Source organism: Pinus tabuliformis, chromosome 4_2 (assembly GCF_031772625.1).
Source record: "Pinus tabuliformis cultivar Carrire ecotype Pingquan chromosome 4_2, CPIR1, whole genome shotgun sequence".
NCBI classification, from domain to species: Eukaryota; Viridiplantae; Streptophyta; class Pinopsida; order Pinales; family Pinaceae; genus Pinus; species Pinus tabuliformis.
The window spans coordinates 563,842,719-563,850,251 of record NC_142304.1 but is presented as its reverse complement, the minus strand read 5'-3'; positions in this window follow the sequence as shown (position 1 = coordinate 563,850,251).

The window sequence follows — 7,533 nt, the reverse complement described above, 5'->3', positions numbered from 1 at the left end:
GCCCTTGATTCAGAAGGAGTTAAGGAAGTTGTTGGATTCTCGAATCATTTATAAAGTGTGACATTCAATATGGGTGTCAAATCTTATCCTAGTGAGGAAGAAGTCCGGGAAATATTCTTGTGCGTAGATTTTTGAAATCTCAATGACGTCTTGGAAAAAGACAACTACCCTGTGTCATCTATGGAAAAGATATTATAGACAGTATTGGGTTTAGAAATGTTCTCTTTTCTTGATGGTTATTTTGGATACAATCAGGTTCTGGTCTCGGAGCCTGCCAGACTTAATACTACCTTACGAACAAAGTGGCGCACATTCGCATTTAGAAGAATGCATTTTTGACTAGTTAATGTCAGTGTGACCTTTCAATGTGCAATGGACATCAAATTTCGTGGATTGATCGGATAGAGTGTGCTAGTGTATCTTGACGATGTCATGGTATTTTCAAACAAGAGATCCGACCACCTACACCACTTGAAGAAAAACTTCAAGCAATGTTGAAAATACGAGATATCTCTTAATCCCAAGAAGAGTATTTTTACAGTGTTTGAGGGAAATCTCTTGGGCCATATCTTTATGAAAACTGGGATTAAATTGGACCCTGAAAGGGTTAGAGCTATTACGCATATTCCCTTCCCAGTGAATAAGAAATCCAAGCAATATTAAGCAAGCTATCGTATAAGCACAAGCCCTATACAGCCCAAACTTCAACAAGGATTTTCTGATCTACACCCTCACTTTAGATACTTCTCTTGCCACTATGCTTACACAGAAATATGATCAAAACACTAAGTGGCCAATATCCTTTATGAGTGCCAGCCTACAAGGACCTGAACTTAACTATCTCGCCATTGTAATTATGGGTATGTAGTCTATAAGGTGGTAAAGCACTTCTTGGCCTATCTCTTGAAGAATCATTGCAATATCTCTGTTCCACACCCAATAATCATATCATTGTTTTTCCAACAAGAGTTGGGTGAGATAAGAGCGAACTGGATGACTGGTCTGAAAGAGTATGACTTAGAATTCAAACCAATTCGCACTATCAAGGGCCATGGTCTGTGTCAAATAGTAGCAGAAGCAATGGATGCAAAAGAAGATGATCCATCCAGATGGAAGCAGGAAATTGAGATGTATAATGTCGAGCAAGCTTCCCCCACTACTATGTCAAACTCTTGGTATGTGGATGTATGTTAGTATATCAAGCATGGCACTTTTCCCTCTCACTTATCTGCACGACAGAAGAGGGTAGTCAAATTAAAAGCATTATCTTACCAATTGGTGCATGGGGTGCTTTTCAGAAAGCATCATAATGGAGTATTGCTTAGTTGCTTCAAAGCAGATGATTCATAGAAAGTGTTGTGTGATCTCCATGATGGACGAGCTGGGGGACACTTTGTGAGTGACAAAATGGTGCATAAAGTTATGTGGGTTGATTTTTATTGACCCACATTATTGAAATATGATCATGCATATACCCACAAGTGTCCATTCTATTAGAAATGTGTCGGTCGAGGAAAAAAGTGAGCGGCCCTCTTGCAGCCTGTCGTTGAGGAAGAACCATTTCAACAATGGGGCCTAGATGTCATTAGCGATATTTTTCCACAGTTGTCAAAGTAGCACCTCTATATTCTCACTAAAATAGATTACTTCACGCGGTGGGTAGAAGCAGTTCCACTCAAGAAAGTGAATGATCAAGAAGTCATCAACTTCCTTAAGCAAAATATCATTTCATGGTTTGGCATTCCAAGTTCACTTGTTTTTTAAAATGCAACGCACTTTTAATCATTAAGGTTATATGATTTTACATTGGAAAATGGTATTGTATTGAAACATTATACTAATTATTATCTGTAGGGAAATGGTCTTGCTCAATCCACTAATAAGAACCTTATTCACATTATCAAGAAGATTTTTTTTCTCTAAACGTAGGAACTGACACCCCACTTTGGTGAAATCCTTATGGGCTGATTGATTCATGCCAAAACCCTCTCTGAATATGTCTCCTTACTTCCAGGTGTATGGAAAATATTTCATCCTACCCCAAAAAATATACTTGCCTGCTCCCCAACTTTCACAAAATCCCAGGGCAACCCATGCTTATTAGTCGAGAGTAGGACAGACACCCTCCATAAGCTATAGGAAGAAAGATAGAAAGAAAAAGAAATTTTTTCTCTACACCAGAGTCGTATCAAGAGGTGGTTTGACAAGAAGTTTTCATGAAAAAATGAATTTAGTGTGGGTGACCTAGCCTTGAAGTGGGACAAATCCCATGAGGAAAAAGGAAAAAAAACTAAATTCCAATCCCCATGGATCGGATTATTCACTATGCATGAAAAGCTTGGGAAACACAAATTTTGTCTTCAATCTCTAGATGGGAATATTAACTCCCTTACTGTTAATCGCCAAGATTTAAAACATATTTTCAATGATGATATAGGGTTGTTCCCTACCCTATGTACATAGTTTATTTTCTTGTTTGCTTGTTTGTTTGGTCTTGCGTTTTGTCTTGTGTTCATGTAAATAAGCATAATCTGTGAACATTTTTTCTGGCTTCTTTGTGTGTGACTGAGTTGAAAAGAGTCTTGTGACACTACAATAGTTGGCTAACCTTTGGTCCTCCTTGTTTATGTTAGTTACATCTTTTGGTCAATGATGTTCTTATGGAAAATACGATTTGTTCATAAGGAGAGTTTTGTGTTGAACCAAGATATTTGTGTATATACTGGAAACCTTATGCATGAACTCAGTTCTTTATGTTTCGATGTTTTCATGCTTATATAAGGAACAGGGGAAAACTCCAAAAGAGTAAATATAAATCATAGGTCTCTATATGATTCTCTGAAGGAACAACCTCTCTTGCTCTTAATAATTCAGGATCCCTCTTCTGTCCATAAAATGAATAAGTTGTTATACACAATCCTATATAAATAAAGGCGAAAGAAGAGAAAGGCTTCTTATGCAAAGAGGTGAAGAAAACAACTTCGTCAGGGTACTGTTCAGGATCGTTGGTAGTGGAGAAATGTTTTTTTCCTATAGTGACTTCGTCGGGGTATTTTTCGGGTCTGCTGGCAACAAAGCAACACAAGAGATGAAAACCTATACCCTGAAAATCTAAGGCTCGCGAACTATACTACACTTTTCGATTCGAAACATTGTGATATTGTTGATCTTATGTTTGTGTCCAACTGAGAAGGCACAATGGGGACAATGATTATTCATTGGGTAAGCAGGGAAGCCAAAGTGATTTTCATGATGAATCAATACTCCTTGAAGAACTAAGACTTTGCACAGAAGAATAAACCCAGATAGAGAAGTTGGAATTCTATCAGTGTGTTGCCAAGTGTTTTCGTTGCTACAACACTCTCCAAAATTTTGGGCTACACCTGAATTTTGGAACCTAATTTGGTCTTGCATACTGTCATCGCAAACATTAAGACTTATCGCATGTGTTTTCTCTAAGTGCTTTGGTCCCATTTGCAAGAAAATCAAAATGTCATCTTTTCGCATGTTAAGTGTTGCACAATGTACATAAGCTTGTTTTGGTTGCTTCAAGGGATTATCATTGTGTAAATGAGTTGATCTTACTATGTAAACATCCATCTAACTCATTTCCAAACTTTTAAGCACTGTCGCACAAGTATTGGCAAGATCATCGCAAAGTGTACCTTTGGTGTCGCACTTATCGTAAGTCATTACAAAGTTGTTGCACTGAGGGAAGTATGTTGTTCATATGTCCTGGATGATCTATGTTATGTTGTTTAGTTTTCTAAGTGTGTGATCATAGACAAGTCTTATCAATGTTCACATCATCTTCATCAATCCCACAATTAGATAAATTCAAAAAACTTCCCAACCAAGCAACTTAGCCTCATTCAACCCTCCCACAATGCACATTGTGTAGTCTCAGCCCTCAAGAAACAACCATTCCTCTTAACGCTATGAAATGTGCAGTTCCTTCCTCCCAAGACTATGTACTTTTCAATTTCAGTGCTCAAGACCGGCCCTTGAGCTCCAAAACTACGTTATCCTGCCCTCCAGCCAGGCCTGAACTGCACATTGTGCAGTCTCAGTCCTCAAGCCTAGCCCTTGAGCTCCTCAATTATTCAATTGTGTAGTCACCTAGCTTCCTTATCCTTCCATCACTATGCAATGGTCAAATTCAACCATCAACCCCTCATTCTGGCACCTTCAGCCCCCAAACTATGTAATCATCATGCCCAGTGGAGCATGGACTATGCATTACACAGTCTTAAGGCTCAAGCCTAATCCTTGATTGCCTGAGCTACACAATTGCATAGTCACTGAGCCTCTCCCTCAGTCTACCACCTGGTTCCAGCTCAGTTAGTGGATCATCATGCAGCATCTTAGACTTGGGGTTTTTTAGACTGATGTCGTCTTGTCATGAGTGAATTTCATATGCATGTACTATATCATACCATGATAGAATGGTGAAGAATGAGATAGAGAGAGGGAATGTGCTAGAAGACAACTATGTAGCTGATTATGTAAGTTGATCAATCAGGAAAAATAAAAGAGACACCATTTTTCGACCACAACTCAAGACCGGATATCACTAAAGACCCTTTATCTCTAAGCCATATGGAGGTGGACAGAAGAACATTCCCAAGAAGACACATAGCAAGAAGCAGCAAGAATGACTTGACATTGCCATGTCATCATGTAGTCCATGTCATTAGTGTCATGTCTTGTCATGTCATGTCATGAGTCATCATATGCCACATATTTTTCGTGGATTATGTAAATTCATATTTGAAAATTTATTGTAAAGTTGAAGTCCAAAGGACATGTACAGAATATGAAGAGTCATGTAAACTCGAAAATTCATAGGAAGTCAAAAAATCATGAGTGCAGTCAAAGAGCACAAGGGAGGTGAAGCATCACCCCATTGTTTATATATACACCTTCATTGTATGAGCAAAGGACTTTGTCACCTTGGCTCCTCCCACAAGCCATCAGAGAGACAAGCTATTTCTTTTGGGGAGCAAGTAGTGGCTCCAACGCTCCAATATTGGAGTAAGTGGTGTTCGTTGTATACATGTGTCTTGGAACTTTTACTTAATATATGAAGCCTGATGGCCAACACGTTCTTCATGCATGGATTATGAATGTTTGTAAGATTTTTCTATGAATGTTTATGATTCATGTTTGTTTCCATCTGTACTAAAGTGGTTGAACTATTTCGGTTATTTTAGTACTTATAATATTGAGAATGTGTTGTAATGTTTGCAATGGTAGGCACATCTTTGTGGACTATTCTGATGGATGTTAGACGGATATATCTTATTTGTGTGTGTTTCTACTAGAGTGGTTCTATTGGCTTTCTCTTAGAGGCTCACCTTATTTTCCCCTCCACAGTAGAAAAACCTCGACACACCTACAACCGAACACTCAACAAACAACTCGCTTGCTTTTCTAAGGCACATATGCATTCCTCTCTCTTGTTGACAATTAGAGCCAAGGAAAACCTTTAAGAAAATGGTAATCGGATTGTATTCCAGATGGGGCCCCTATACCAAATGCTGTGAGGTCTAATTGGGACCACATATCAGGGAGACCCATTGAATGTTGGCATGTCCAGTATTGCCAACTTTTATGGCGCTAGGAGGAGGCAAACCATATTTTTATGGTTGATAGCCTCACCCACCTTCATCATACTTCTTCCATCCAAGGAAGTAATATTCCCTGCACCTCCCCTACTTATATGCCTGATGTTAGCGGATCTTCTCAACCCGATCTTAAACAAACTTGTTAAATCTCTTATGAGCACATCCGAGTCATCTGTCCTATAATACATAAGTTTTTAAAGGCTATTGGATTGATTCTTGTAGTACATAATCTTCCTTATTTTCTAAATAAGAATGCAACCACTCCTACTAGGATAGTGGTTTCGACAATCAAAGATATGGTTCTTTCCACCCTTGAAGAGTTAGTAGAGACTGAAGAAAGCACAGAGAAATTAGAGAAACCTCCATCTTTTAACGGTGGTGACGGAGACAACGTTTTACTCTCAAATGATACTTTTCATGGGTTAGGCGGTTATGAAGAGGAGGAAGAAGATCCATTAGATTTTGATGAATAAGAGGAGAATAGAGACGAAGACATGGTGGACCAAGATATGGATTGGATGTCTCAAGACCCACTTACTATGTCAAGTGTTTTCCACAAGATGTTGAGGTACCCAGAGACGTTGTTAACAAAGTACGACCCTGATAAAGAAGTGAAAGCGAAGGACCATTTGGATAACTTCTAACTACATATGAAAATGCTTGAGGTGTGTTACGATGATGTTGCATGTAGATTTTTTCCTTGTACCTTAGATGGAAGAGAAATTGTATGGTACCATAGTCTTCCTCAAAACTCAATCCAGAATTAGATGTGGTTTGAAAAGTTGCTCCTTTAAAATTTTTTCGATGGCAAAACCCCTGCCATGTTGGAGCTAGGCAATCTGAATATGGAGCAAAAGGAAACAGTTAGAGATTTTAATTAGAGGTTCAATCGTATATTGAAAAGATTTCCTATAGATACAAAACCTCACAACTCCATCACCATTGAGTATCACACTTCTTCCTTACTGACAAGCATCGCGTAGTTCATTAGGAGAACTATGAAAGGAACTTTTTCCAGAAATTAAGAAGAGGCCATTGCGGTTGAAAAGGACTTGTGTGCAATTGGATCCATCATGGATGATGAATCATCAAAGGACTCCAAGGACACGAGCAAAAGGTCGAAGGCCTCCTTAAGTAAGGGCGAGGATAAAGAAGTCCCTGATCTTGAAAGCTTGACCCGTACCATCAAGTATTTGTCCAATGAATTAGAAAAGTTGAAAAAGAGGTCAAGCGAGACCATTGTCAACAAAAAACCCCCAAAATTCAACTTCTTGAGAAGGGTTTCCAACTCCGGCAGCAGCAGCAATCAGCTAACTAAGTCTACACAAAGCTCGAATTTCGTGCTAAATGTTGAGAGCATGGGCATGGATCAATATTGCTCATTTATTCAATAATACCATTCAAAAAATACATGCCTGCAATGGAATCATACCATGAACGCTCTAGTTGCGCATATCATTGACATTGTACTTTCAGATGAGTAGACTAAGCCAGCAGAAGAAAGGAAGAAATTGTTGCGGCTAAAGAAACTAAAATTGCTGACCATTCAGTGAATAAGTTCAACTGTGTATATGCAGCTGAAAAGAAAAATGTCGAAGAATAACCAATCAATGAGGACCCGACTCAAAAGAAGAATAGTTGATATAAGTTGAGAAGCCAAGGTCCAGTTTCTAAACCAGAGTTGACAGGGCAAAAACTGAAGGAACATTTGTTAAGTAAGATCACTCCGCCTATAAACTCAGCACAGAACACTTAGAACAAGTTTGGAAATATTGCTACAACGAAAAATACTTCCGCCAATAGAAAAATGAAACCTACCATTCCAGAAGTATCAAATAAGGTTACTCATCTAGATACTTTGGCAATGCCCATCGTGCTTGATTATAACCTATCTGAAAATCACCCT